Below are 15,480 nucleotides of genomic sequence, written 5' to 3' on the forward strand. Positions count from 1 at the left end.
CTCCGCATCTATGTGTCTTCCTCTCAAGATGACTGGGTTCAATTACTTCCATGGGCCGAGTTCTGTCATAACAACCAATATCATTCCTCATCTTCTTCAACACCATTCTTCACTAACTATGAATTCCACCCTAAAGTTCCTGAATTCCAACCGCTTCCAGCAACTTCTGTTCCAGCAGTAGATATCACCTTGCATCAGTTTGCAAACATCTGGAAGAGTGTACGAGCAGCTCTGCTCAAGGCATCGTTCAGGTACAAGAAGTTTGCGGATAAGAAGCGTAGAGCGGTTCCTGCTCTCAAGGTGGGTGATCGGGTATGGTTATCCACGAAGAATTTGAGGTTAAGAGTTCCCAGTATGAAGTTTGCACCTCGCTACATCGGTCCTTTCAAAATTGAACAAGTCATCAATCCTGTTGCTTACAGACTCCAGTTGCCTCCCTTCTTAAAAATACCCAGGACATTCCATGTTTCCCTGTTGAAACCGCTGATCCTGAATTGGTTTCATTCCTCACTTCCTCCAACTCCGAAAGTCCAAACTCAACGAGGCGTTGAGTATGAAGTGGCCAAGATCCTGGACTCACGTCACCGTTACGGTCAACTACAGTATCTTATTGACTGGAAGGGTTACGGCCCTGAGGAACGCTCATGGACCAATGCTTCTGATGTCCATGCTCCTGCCTTGGTCCGGAGATTCCATTCCAAGTTTCCTCAAAAGCCAAAGAAGTGTCCTGGGGCCACTCCTAAAGGGGGGGGGGGTGCTGTCACGATCCGGGTATCTGGACGCCATTACTTACCCTTCAGATGCCTCCTAAGGCTGGCTCAGCATTCCAGGACCGGATCCCATCTGTTATACTGATGTCCACATTCCTGCCTCCTCTCCTGTCACTCTGAGACGCGGTCACCGCAACGCCTGTTACATCCGGAATGGCGTCTCCCGCGGCCTCCGCCGCTGTTTCTGAGTTTCTACATGCAGAATGTCAGAGTGGTAATTACGTCAGCCGCGGCCTCCGCTGTGCCCGCGTGGTTAAATGTGCACTTATCAGTCTGGCGTCTCCTGTCTCCTGTGGCCGGCGCCGCCATTACTGTTTTAATTCCCACATGGATTACAAACCAAACTTCCCTCCAAGTGTCTGCATGGGCGCAGCCATCTTGGATTCTGTCATCTGTTCATTTCCACCAATCTGTTGTTTGCAATGTTAATCTGCATAATTGCCTAGCCAATCCCTTCCTTGCTGCAGGTATAAGTAATCTGTGCCTGAGCAAGGAAGGCGTCAGTGCTTTGGTTGTCAAACCTAGTTCCAGTTTGTCTCTCTCCTGTGGTTGTTTTCCAGGTTCCAGCTCCTATCTCCACACTTTCACTAAAGAGACCCGCACCAGCATTCCACCTGCGGTGTAGCCTGACTCTCCTATCCATTTGGATTCATCTGCTTCCAGCTACAGATCCACCTGCTTTCAGCATCCAGCTTCCAGCAGAGGTCAGCTCTTCTTAAAGTGCTGGTACCCTTTTCTGCAGATTATCATATATCACCGGCATTATTATTTCACCGCTCTCAAGCTCCAAACATCACTTCGTATTTCATCGCTCTCAAGCTACATTTATTATTTAACTGGTTCCAGCCAGTATCCACTCCGTGCCAACATCTGTCTGGTTCCAGCCAGTACCCACAGCAGCCGTTTTATCCACAGCAGCCCAGCTTTTCCTGGACCACCAGCTGGTACGATCCTGGGCTATCTCCATTGCTACAGTCGGGCCTGGTAAGGACTTTCCAACTAGAAGATTATAAGAACTATCTCACACTACCAGAGGCCTGTGGCCCTTGCCATCCTGTAGTACCCAGGAACTGTATTTATCCTCTGCTGATTTTTATGTTTTCTTTTTACTGCTGCTGTGTTACGGAGTTTGTCATAAATAAACATCATTGACTTTTACCCTGGTTGTCGTGGTCACGCCTTCGGGCAGTTCTTCTACATGTTACTTACATGTCTAGGGGTCTGATACAACCTCCCAGGTTCCGTTACATCTCAGCCCCTACAACTGAGGCTGCCTCCCGTCAGCTCAGGCCCTCAGTTGTGACAAGTAAAGTGCTAGACTGCCCCTTCCCCCCTGGCAACACTTTCACTGTCGCACTACCAAGATTTTACTGTCAGTTGCCAAAGTCCCTTTGGCCGCTAGAATGTCACATTGTAATTTCTTTTTCCAGCTTCTTTTCATGTCTCACAGTAGGATGGATTGCCTTGCCTTATGACTTATTTTATATGAAATTGTATTTATTTTAAATAAAGGTACGCAGCCAATAGTACAAAAAGTAAATAACATGCTCTGTGTAGCCGTAACTTACATTGTGAAAATAACATCTTTTTAAAGTACATGTCCTTTAATGTTAGAAACAGCTAACCTTTTTCCTTAGATACTTTCTGATACTGTATATTTGATATTTTGTTCTGTCAGTCATCACAATCTTTTTAAAACCATTATTACTATATTTTGTTATCTTCACATTTTAGGTTAGGCATGTTTTATTATTTATTTAACATTATTAAGTGTTGTTTCTTATAGTAAATGCAGGGGTGAAGTTAGGCTTTCTGTCTCCCATAGCCAAGACTCCGCTCGGCGTTCCTCCCAGTAGATAGTATTCACCCTCTTCTCTACCTACACTATTATCTCTACCATATAATGCAGAGAACATCACAGTGACTGTCATACAATGCATTGATTATCACAGTGACAGCAATACACTAACTGGCCTAACTAACTAATATGGTAAATCCCGGGGATCATTAATAGTTGTAAGTATCAACTATCGACCACAAGGTGTGTTTGACCAGCATTGATATTTCCTCTATATTTTAAGTGTTTATAAGTAGGGTCTAATCCGACCAGTTCATTTTTTATGTGAACCCCTTTTTTTACCTGTCTTCCCATTTGTGCTTCTACTGCCTCCGCATGTGTGTCTCTGCCCTGCCTTCCCGAGTGTTCCTCCCCCTATGTGTTGCACCACACTTCATCTTGTCTTTCACTTCTCCCTTCTTCATTCCTTCCCATACTCCTCCTCTGAATGTGATAAACATGGCTGGTGGCTGCCTATCAGAAGTGACGTGAACAAGCACATGACAATTTAGTAGAAGGTGACGTTGCAGGCAAAATCATGGACTGTGAGGAAGGAAGAGGGAGGAACTTATGTGGGCAGAAGTATGACTTCATTGAGGTAGAAAGGCAGTGGGAGTTAGAAGACTGGGTGGCACTGGTGTATTTATAATGGGTGCAGTGTGTGCAGTGCATACGGGTCCCTAGTTTCACTGTGAAAATGGCACGGCAGACATTTTCCCAGAGTTTTGCACATGCACAACATAGCTCAGTGGTTCCCAAACTTTCTTGAATCATGGTGCCCTAGAATATCAGATTTTTTTCACTTCACCCCCCTTGCCTAAAAGTTTCTTATGTATATATGTTGGAGAGAAAAAATTAAATGAAAAGAGGTAAATTGTACCCACCTGTCATCCTTAGGGTCAGTAATGTGGTGGAGTACAGTTGTGCTTCTGATTGTCTACATAATGTAAGATTGGCAGCCCTGGTTTTGCCTACCACTTTGACCATAAATAAGTTGATTTGATCCCGAACCACCAACATGAGACACCCTCAAGAGCCTCCCTTCACCCTGGGGTGCCTAGGCACACAGTTTGGGAAACAATGTAGCTATATTGTTTTACATTTTTTATTGAAACATTCTTTACCTTATATACAGGGAACATATTACACAGTTCTTTAGAGTCACTGATAGAATTCCCTGCCTCACTAGATATTACAAACGATAGTCCCTACACATGTACACACATACACACAAGGGCTCATTTTTTTTTATCAGAAACCAATTAACCTACAGTACGTTTATAGATTGTGGGAGGAAACCGGAGTACACAAAGGAAACCCATACAAACATGGTGTGGAACTCATGACCCCAGTGCTGTGAGGCAGCAAAGCTAACCATTGTACTACTGTATGCTGTGCTCATGTATGTATCCTTGCCATGGTATACGTTAAGACAATGACTGCATTTGACCTCACATTAATACTTAGTCTTGGTTATATATGAAAATGCCAGAACTAAAAATTGTTATCTGTTCATTTAACAATCACATTTTTTTTCAGTCCAGTTAGTAGACCAGGAGAAACACTCTCAGCAAGTATATGAAGGTGTAGATTCTTTGCACTTCAATGGATCGCTCAGCAGGGAGATGCCCCTCATGACACAAATCCCATTTTATGTGAGATTGATTTTTCTGTTGAATTGAGCTAGATATTCATTGCTTCCAAAAGGTATAAGAAAAATGTTTTATTTAATGGTATATCAAAAATGCACTAGAAGTTGTCACATCGTGGTGCTAATCATAGGTATGAGTTTGGTTGAACTGTAAATTACTTTACTCAGTATACTGTACATAAGACTAACTAAAAGCCCCCAAATACTATTGCATTGACGTATCAGACCCATATGATGAATTGTTGCTTACTGAAAAACCTAATTTGTTAAATGTAAAGTGATCTGTATACATGAGTTAAGGTTAATTTAGTAGATTTGATCAGTTCAGTCTCTAAACAGTGGTGCCCAAACTCGGTCCTCAAGTACCCCCAACAGTTCATGTTTTCCAGATGTCCTCACAGAATTACAAGTGAAATAATCAGCTCCACCTGTGGGTCTTTTAAAATGTGTCAGTGAGTTACGAGTACACCTGTGCACCTGCTAGATGACATGGAAAACATGAACTGTTGGGGGTCCTTGAGGCCCGAGTTAGGGAACTACTGCTCTAAACAACGCTAAAGCTCTGAATGCACTCTTCCCATTTTTAAGGCACGCATTTTATAAGTATATATATTTTTTTTTTTGTCATCAAATCTCATTACCTATTACTTCTAATGGATCTGAGACACATTAAGACTATATTGGGCATGTCACTTGTCATAAGCCCCATCTATATTCTGCACATACTTAAAAGACTGTGCATGGGCTGTAGGACTCACTGCTGTTACATTTGTTCCCACTATACTGACATTGCCTAATCTTATTTTAGGGTGTATTCACGTTAATATAAAAAAAACCATTCCCATTCTCTTGGGATCATTGGGCCTTTTTATTACTAACATTCAATCAAGGCAAGGAGTATGTATGATTTTTAGAATGCAATTCTTCGTGTTCTGATCTTTACAAAAAAAATAAAAATGTGCATGCATTCAGTAATATAACATCTGTTCAGAACACACCAGTGCATATTATAATGAAAAATAGTTAATTCCAATGAATACATCATAAACCAGAGGCATACATGGCAACCGGGGCGGATTGGGAACAAAAAGCGGCCCTGGAAACATTTGCCCACACATGGGCAGGTGTTTGGTCTAACCATGGGCTATGGCAGCAGCAACACCCTCCCAAGATTTTCCAGAGAGTGGGCATGTCCAACATCAAGGGGGAACTTAAAAGGAAATAAAATTAAACATTATTAGCACATTATATGATACACCTTTAGAACTTAGGAAGCTATATAATTCTTTAAAAAAAGATATGTTTTTGCTTATTACACAACCGTATGCCAATCATTATTCACTCAATCCAATATGTCAGCCAAGCAGGCTAAGTGGCAAAGCAATTTTCATATATGCAGCTTATTCATTATGTCTATAAATAGGACCACATGTCATCAAACAAAACAGGCCCCACAGGTGCGTCGGCCTACCGGGAATCTTCCCTGCCAGCCCTATAGCCGATCCATCTCTGCATGGCAACAATACAATCTTTGTATATGGGACAATGATCCTGGTTCAGAGATGGAAGCAGAAGTACAGATGCTGCGTCTTTGTACACAACAGCTGCACTAAAATAGGGTAATGCCACAGGAGGTGTCTTGTGTAAATAAGACGCTTCCTGCCTTCTGTGATCCACTGCTGCATCTGAAAATGCAGCATCGAATCACTCTGCATTCACATCAGTCATCTGAGCAACCCACAAGTTACTGATATTGCTTTCTTGCAGCCAAGGCTAGGGAAGCCAAGGTCGCAGCCACTGGCCATTGAATGCCCAGAAAACAAAGGTGACACATTCTTGTTTTCTGGAATGCTGTCCATTCCTGCCTCTTCCCCACCTCCAAATGGGTGCAGCATGTCAGTCATGCTGTGGCTTAGGAGATACTGCTACCGTCAATGCAGACAGAGATCTAAACATGAGCAGTACAGATCCTGCAAATGCATGGCTGCCCCAGTACTACTAGCACCATGAGCGAGAAAATTTGAAGCCCCCCTTCAATACACATGTGCTCCTGGGAAAGTGAACGTGGCCTCACAATTGTTTATTGATATAAACCATAAATATATAATCACACCCCACTCTACACAAGCACATAAATTTGCAGCCTTACACACAATGCCCACAGTAATGCTCCTGACCCATAATGTCCCCAGTATAGTGTCAGATACACATAACATTCCAGTATAGTGTCAGTTATGCATAATGTTACCAGTATAGTACCAGTTACACATAATGTTCCCAGTATAGTGGCAGATACATATATGCCCCCAGTATAGTGCCAGATACACATAATGCCCCAGTATTGTGCCAAATACACATATGCCCCAGTATAGTGTTTGATACACATATGCCCCCAGTATACTGTTAGATACACATTTGCCCTTAGTATAGTGCCAGATACACATATGCCCCCAGTATAGTGCTAGATACCTACATGCCCCCACAGTACCAGATACATGTATGCCCCCAGTATCACTGCTAACCGCCGTCGAGCTCCTCCACTGCAGTCACCACCACCGGGCTCTGCCGGCTGACACTTTGCACCTCTCCTGCTGTCACCGCTGCAGGGCTCTGCTGGCTGGCGTTTGGCTCCTCTGCTTCTGTCACCGCCACTGGGCTCCTCTCCTGCTGACTGCTGCTGGGCTCCTCTGCAGCATGTGCCTCTCCTGTCCCTCAGTCTGGTCTCCGGCGGTGACTTTCTCAAATATGGCGCAGTTTCATGAGCCAATCAAAGCTCATGGTCTGACAGCCAATCAGGAGCCACCACTGCCTGTCCGCGAGCTCTGATTGGCTAACGAACCGCCACCTGATTTGAGTTGTCTGACGGGTCAGCTGATGGCCACCCATAAGAGTCCGGAACTCAGCGTGGCCGCTCCTAAGGAATGTGCCTCAAGCCGTCGCTGTGCAAATGCATGGATCTCAAAACATCAGAGATGTATGCAAACCATCAGGTTTGCATACATCTCTGAATCTGAGACAATGTTACCAAGTGGGAATTGCTATGTCAAGTATGGACATACCTAGCTTTGCTGAAGTGTTATACTGCTCAACACCTTCTTTCTCTGAAAATAGTGATCGGGAGTTACATTGCCGGCAGTCATGATCTGGGCTGTCAGGATACTGGCGCCGGAATCCCAACCACTGAAAATGCCGCCTGCCGGATTCCTGGCTACCAGGGACTATTCCCATTCGTTGGTGTCCACGACACCCATAGAGTGGGAATAGAATCTGTGGCGTTCGACTCACTACCGGCATGCTAGCGCCCAGGATCCCTACAACTGTATCCTGACCGCCGGGATTCCGGCTGCTGGCATCCCATACCCAACGCTAGTGATCACATAGATTGCACTCCCCCTGATTTGTATGCACAAGGGAGATGATTCCGCACCAGTCAAGAAAACATGAAAAGAAATATATAATGAAAAATAGACAATCAAAGGGGATATCCCTAAATAATGTCACTCTGGTGGTGCACCCTGAGTCAAACAGTAGAACTATTTAAGCAGGGTAGAGAAGAAGCAAGACTCTTTTGTGGGTGCACTCTTGAGATTGATATACAATGATCAGGATATGATAAGAAATTTAAAACATACATTTTATTAGATATCATTAAAATAGAGGTATCCAAAATTCTAAGACAAACAACATTTAGGGCAGGATTCAAATCTTTTATTGCCCCCGATCTACCATCTATGGCCCCCCGTTATCGCGCTGATCGCACGCATAAGAGACAGGTTTAGCCGCGTACAGCAGCTAAATCCGACTAAAGACATGGGTGCGAATGTGAAAAGACTCGTTTGGGCGTTCAAACAGGTCACTTTTCACGCATTTCACCTCGGTAGTAGCATTTGAATACTGCCGATGGGCGCGATGGGGGCGGGAGGGGAGCTGCAAGATTAGAATCTCACCCTTAATGTTAAAAAACTTTGGACTGGGATTGCAATGGTCATATATAATCACCAAAATAAATTCATAGATTAAACTGTGGGGACCAGAGCAGCTTTACCTAGAGACTGATTATTCAAATAAGGACCTTGTGGTCAATACAGATGGACTCACAGAAAAGTCACACATGTTAACAAACAATAGTCGGGTATCAAATAAAAAAAGAGTAAATAAGGACCAAAGTGACTTATTTAGAATGAAGACATGAATAGTGATTCTGCTATCAGTGTTAGGCATGGAGTATTGGACTAAATACATAGTTCTACTAAACTTGGTATTCCCAGGTGGTCTCCCATCCAAGTACTAACCAAGCCCTACACTGTTTAGCTTCCAAGATCGGACGGTATTGGGTGTCTTCAGTGTGGTATGATAGTAAATGGTCAAGGACGCAGCCACTCCTTGAATCACTGATGAGACATCACTTAGAGGAAAAATTTAAAATAAAAGTTGGAAGGAACATAGGGGTGGATCTGCTGCCAATGTTAGGCAGAGATAATGTAGAAATTTGGTGTATCATACACCCATGCTATTTTCCGGATCACTGGTGAAAGTCCACAAAAAAAAGAGTAACAAATATAATTGTGCAAATTTGATGCAAACTAACATTACAAAACATTGGTACAGTAGGTCTTTCCATTAAAACCGCAATTTTCTGTTGTTTAGGTATATGGGGAATGAAAGGAAAACATCCTGGAGATCTACAGTACTTTTACACAGAAGCCATTCTGGTCTAGTAGACAGGGAATGTGATGCAAACCCTCCAGTCAGCATCTTTTATAGTTTTAGCAGTTTAGCATTCTTACATTTAACACTGGTATGAATGACACACACAAGGTTTTTTGCATAGGGATAATCATCCTAAATGAAGAAGTAGCTCCGCCCAGCTGATTGTGCACAATTGACCTCTGTATGTCCTAAAGTGCTGGGCATAGTTAGAAATAAAAATGAAGGGGTCTGTACTAAGCCTTGAAGATACAGTAGATAAAGACATACCTACTTTTTTTTTTATTCCTCTCCAGAGAGGAGACACACCAGTTCACTTTAGGGGGAGGGGTCAAGTTGTCATGTCATCAGGCCCACCCCTAAGATGAGGAAATGCCCTGCCCGCTTCTCTAGAAAGCGGGCAGGTACACTCGGGATGCAGGAGAGCCACATACCCTTCCAGCGCTGCGGAGGACTACCCTAAAATCCAGAGTCTCCCGCAGCTTCTGGGAGGGTAGGCAAGTATGGATAAAGTGGACACAGAGGGGAAGGAGTAAGGAGCGGCCTTGCTCTTAAAAAATACTAGGCATGCCCCTGTTGGTTCATTATGAAATGCCAGCAGATGGGATCCCAGCTGTTATGATCCCGACAACGGGATCCCGTCCACCAGAATGCAGGTAGCAGGGCAAGCGCTAGAAAGCCCTTTGCCGTGCTGCGGGTTATGGAATGGAGAGAGAATAGTCTGTGTCACCGATATTCCAGCGGCGGCATTTCACCGCTAGTTGGGATTCCGGCATTGGCATTGTGACCACCGAGATCCTGACTAGCGGTATTTTAATCGCTTCCTGTTCCTGGGCTTTGAGTACAACTGTGACGTAGCCAAACCATTTCAAGTTGCTAGATAGTTCCAAGCTATGTTTTAAATGACTGTGCAGGTCCTACCCATGAGTCCATGGAAATCAGAAATTGGGGCAGCAAATATCAAGATTATAGCTATGCTACTAATATATATAATGATGTCCCTTGCTCTGCCAAACTATTAGCTCTTCCGTGGTCGCAAATAGTATAAATCAGCCACATAGTAGATTTTATAAATTTAGCATGAGACTAATAGAAACAAATGCACATGCATTACTTGCACTGTGCTAATAAATGAGCCTATAAGCCTGAAAGCATTTTAAATACAGTATAGTTATTGTTCCAGCCTATTTATGGGTCAAATAGACATGACTGTTTATTTAATGCTACTAAATAGGTCTAGGTGAGAGCCAGTGTTTGACAGAATTGGACATCGCAGACACTTTACTAACTGCTTATTGATTGTAGAAAGCAAATAAAAACTACTGTCCAAAGGGTATGTCAAAATCACAAGGTCATGTTATCTTTCACCTTATCGACTTTAGTATTTTTCTTCCCTTTCGGTAAAGATAAAAAGATCACTGCTTAATGTATTCAAGTGACTCTAATCTATTGTTAATACTGCATATACAATTAAACTGAAAGTCTACAGTAAATAGTTTTGTCACTAATGCATTTGACCAATGTTGTTCAGTTATTGTTGATATTTTATTTTGTTTTCTATTTTTTACTATATACATTGCATGACACTTTATGGTAAAAGGCTCTCTGGTTTTAGTTCATTTTTCATAGCAGCTTATGGATTTCTAGAAATATTATTACATTTGATTTTAATGGATGGAGAAAGAAACAATCTGATATTTACAGTACATGTAGGCTATGGGGTTTTATTATAGAGAACCTGAAAGTTGTGGTGGATTTGTACATAGTGCCTTGTGCACTTTGCATGGATTGAAGATATGAAATATCAGACAATAAGGAGCAGAATGTGTGCTGTATGCAGATAGCTGGATGTGGCTTACGAGTCTGGTCACACACACTGTGTAATGGTAACTACATACAAAACACAAGCTGATTGGAAGCTGCCCAGGAGAAAGCAGATATTCTACTTTCCTAAAGGTTACAAGGAGGTAAATTTACTAAAATGGGATTTCTATTTAAGATGGGATGTTGCCCATAGCAACCAATCAGAATCCAGGTATTGCCTTCTAGAAGGTACTAGATAAATGAGAAGTAGAATCTGATTGGTTGCTATCATATCATAATGAGATGTCTTGGGGATGGACCCAAGTCTAAACACAGAATGCATTTATGTTTTATATACGGGATGCAGTTAGTTTATCTCCAATCAAAATCCCGACACCAATTGACCGATGGTCAAAATCCCGACAAGGTCAAAATCCCGACATGGACAAAATACAGACATTTAAAATACCGACAAGGTCAGTATACCGACATGTAAAATGCTGACAGGTCAAAATACCGACATGGGTTTTTCATGATTTTTTTTCATTGAAACCGACTTGTTCATACTTTACCATCCCAGTGGACCTGGAGGGGGAATATAATAAGGAGGGGGAATATAATAGTGTGCCGAGCGCAGCGAGGCACCGTGCCCGAAGCATGGCGAGCGCAGCGGTACACTTTATATGGTGTCCATGTTGACTTATGTCGACATATACCCCCCAAAAAATGCATGTCGGTATTTTGCCCTGTCGGCATTTTACATGTCGGTATTTTGACCTTGTCTGTATTTTAAATGTCGGTATTTTGTCCTTGTCGGGATTTTGACCATCGGTCAATTGGTGTCGGGATTTTGAACGTCGGCATTTTGATTGGAGGTATTTCATACCGATCCCTTATATACCCCTCATACAGATACCTGAAAATAAATTTTACACAGTATGTTTAAGAATGTTGTGCAAGAAGCAAAGTTTTTGCACATTAAACCATCAGAAAGCAAAGGTGTCGCTGTCGCAGTAGTTCTAAAAAAACAACAACCCTGTATTTTGGAATATTCTTTATTTTGGAATTTTGATATGGAATACAACACCTGTATTGCCAATGCCAACATGTACAAAAATTGAAAGGCAACTCAGGGGTCTAAATTATGGAACACTTTGGATACCAGAAGTCTCTGCTACTTGGGCAGTATATAATACTTTACTCTTTACTTGGGTGACCATATTTCAAGAAGTGAACAAGGACACATTGTAGTTTTAGGCTATGCTTATGTTTGCCATGTCCCTTGTGCTGTAGCTCTATCTTTCCACTAATATGGTGTGGTTCTAATGCCCAGGAGAAGTATATCTTTGGGACTATTATGTAGCCAATTTACCACATTGTTATGAAAAGTTGCTCCAAGTATATGTCTCAGTGCCAATATAAATGAATGCCCATCAGAATTAAAATGCATCACCCATCTCCTTTTCATTGTCTCCCATCTGGACTGAGTGATGTCTATGAAGCACTGAAAGTGATTATCAGATTTGACATTGGAGGGGGAGGAGAAATCTGGTAATCAGAGAGATGACAACTCGACCCTTACCAGCAAAAATGTGTGGCATATCGATTTTTCACTTCATTTCAGATCATTACAAAAATATGATATATTTAAATGAGTTTCTTTTCTAGATGTCTGTAGTACTTTATTTTACATCTGTGCCATACTTACTGAATGTTACCACTGCATTCTGATGCTGGTTGTAAAGTATTATGTTTGCAGCCTTTGATGTTGTCCATGGCTTCATTCTTCCTTGTGCTGCCCTGTTACTGGATTTTAATGAGCTGTACTAGGCTGCGGCACATAAGAATACACTATGCTGCAATGTGCTCTTGTAGTACATTACATTATAATCCACAATACAGTAAGGCAAGGGGCAATGGGGATGTAAGCCTAACAGCAATCAGTTCTATGCTGTGGCTTCAAGGTAAATATCTTTAGTTTTTCTTTTAAGTTTCATCTATTTTCTAAGTTTCTAGAATAGCTGAAATAATAGCAAACAAAAACATAAAGTGGAAGCAAGTTTGACATAAGAATATTTGAGTGCCGATAGTATGTTTTCCATATAGCAAAAATGATACTAATTTAGGAAACCTGTAAACTTAGTAGTAAATAATTCTCCATAACAGGCCAACAAATCATCAATAACTTACCTAATGAAGACATTAATAAAGATTTTGTGTCCTCTGTCACATACTGATTTATAAATATATATTTTGATTCACAAGGGTTTATGCAGACAGTAACGCATGTGATCAAAAAACCGACTCGGGGAACTCTAGAACTACCCTTATTGTTTATGGGAAAACCATTACCAGTACCATAAGGTGTTCCATTTTGCTCACTGGGACAGAAGAAATGGCAGAGCCTTTTCATTATTGGTGAGAATTATGGATTAATGACAACAATCTTAAGAGAATAATAGGTGTTCACAGCTGGTCTAAATCATTCCTCATTGTTACCTTGGAAACCTTCAGTAACACTGGGGCTTCTGAAAGAAAGAAAAAGCTGTTTTCCTGTTTCTGTCCACTCCCTTTTTGATTTGGGAAGGTGTCCTATGTAGAAATTAAATAAAGAGAATTAGACTTAATTGTACTTGTGTTAACCTATTTGTCTATTAAAATCAACAAAAACAGTTTTGTAAAGGTGCATTGCTACACTTAAAATATAATAGACCTGCCATTGATACTCATATCATCAGACAAATGATGTGCTGCTGTTTTAATGGAGAGATCAGAAATAGCAGAATACAGTGCAATACTTACACAGACCACTGCAATTTACCTTTTGGTGGAAATAGAAAAATCCTTGCTTGCAAAAGGTTTATGATTAAAGCTGGCAGCCAAGACATATTAGACTCAATAACAGTCTGGGCAAATGGGGGATAATTGAAGGATGAATAGATATAAGGCATATATACAGTATATACTATAGATAGAAGGAATATACATATAGATAGAAAGAATATATACAGTATATACTATAGAGAGAGACAAATAGAGGGGCACTCACCAGATTTTCCATATAAATGTCATTAATTTATTTAAAAAAAGGCATACTCAATTTAGTTTCTCAAACGTTTTCGGCCTCATCAAGACCTTCATCAGGAGATACTGGAGCACAACATTTGCAAAATGCACATCCCACAGAGATCCAGCTGCACGCTTGCTGCTTGATCTCTGTGGGGTGTGCATTTTGCAAATTATATATATAAATATATATATATATATACACACACACATGTATGTGTGTATATATATATATATATATATATACTAGCTGTTCTACTCGTTCTTTGCACAGGAGTTTCTGATTTTTACTGTTGTACATATATATGAGTGTTAATAATTTGGTAAATCTCTAGCGATGTAAATTTGAGATGTGTTAACATAAGTAAATATTAATCCATTATTCTTGGCTGTAGCCGAGGAGCACCCATAGCAGATACAGTAAAAAGCCAGGGGACCATTTTTGTAGTTTATTAAATTCTACACACTGGAGGTACAATCCAAATTTTCATCCGATTATCCGTTTGGGCGTTATCGTTCACACAACACAAGCCACGCATTGGTAATGATGTCATTATGTCAACCACCTTTTCATCCCCTTAGGGGAGGCTTATTAAAATTCGAATTACGTAGTTTTCCGATTTCCCACCTGAAGAATACCTGTTAAATGTCATCTTCCTAACATATCAGTAAGTAAGAGAATTAGTGATGAGTCAGTCTGCAAGTGAGTGAGTGAGGGCTTTTACATTTATCTATCTATCTATCTATCTATCTATCTATCTATCTATCTATCTATCTATCTATCTATCTATCTATCTATCTATCTATCTATCCCTCCCAATGGCTCAAATTTCATTATTACAGTCCCTATCTGAGGGCTGCATCCCACTGTCACAATCTGGACTGCATTGTCCTAATCTGCAAATTAGCAGCAACCGGGTGGTGCACGCTCCTGCCACTGGCACTTGCAGCATAGAAAGATTAGTTGGAGGTAACTAGAAACAGATGAGCATAGCGTTTTTCAGCACTGGACACGTTAATACAGTAAGTGTATGCTATTGAAGCCAGAGCCATTTGCCTGATGAATACTGATATTCTCATGAAGCAGAGGCTCCCCCACCCTTTTACCATTTGTACATAAGTATAAAGTTTTCATAGTGGCATTGAGGAAACGCTACAGAGGTGCCCTCTCCTCAGTATGGCCACATCCATGATCACGATCAGCTTACCCCCCCAGTATTGAGAGGTATGTTTTGTTTTTGTTTTTTTAAGAGTAAAGGAACATTTGAGAAATGCTGAGTTCTGACTGAGAGTGGTAGGATGAGAAAAGGAGTTAAGTAGAAAAGGTGAGGTATGGGAGGTCCTGGATGAATTAGTGAGAATTGGAGATGTATGTGGACCTCCGTGTTCTTTTGTTCTAATTCATCATTGTGTTATGGTTTTGGCAAAACCACCCTCAAGTGTTTTGGTTCTGATTAGGTTTTCGGCTTGGTTTAAAAATCTATAAAAAAATCGATAATCATTGGTAAAAAAGAATCATGTAATTTGGACCTGTTTATATGATAAATCCAAACCCTGAGTTGGGTTTTTAAGTCTGAGTTCTGAACTGACAACAGACCCGAGTCAGGACTCTGTTCCACTTGGAACCCCAGAGTGATTCCGAATTT

At 41.3% G+C, this 15,480-nt stretch overlaps 1 protein-coding gene and 1 non-coding gene across 4 annotated transcripts in view; one reads left to right on the top strand and one right to left on the bottom strand.

Annotated features, from left to right (window-relative positions):
- Window positions 1-15,480, top strand: part of IMMP2L (inner mitochondrial membrane peptidase subunit 2) — a 1,700,471-nt gene that overhangs the window by 883,506 nt on the left and 801,485 nt on the right. The window lies entirely within an intron of this gene.
- On the bottom strand, window positions 8,502-8,620 carry LOC134938628 (5S ribosomal RNA). The gene has a single exon (XR_010181151.1). It is a non-coding gene; the product is annotated as a 5S ribosomal RNA (ribosomal RNA).

Source organism: Pseudophryne corroboree, chromosome 6 (genome assembly GCF_028390025.1).
Source record: "Pseudophryne corroboree isolate aPseCor3 chromosome 6, aPseCor3.hap2, whole genome shotgun sequence".
Classification (NCBI taxonomy): Eukaryota; Metazoa; Chordata; class Amphibia; order Anura; family Myobatrachidae; genus Pseudophryne; species Pseudophryne corroboree.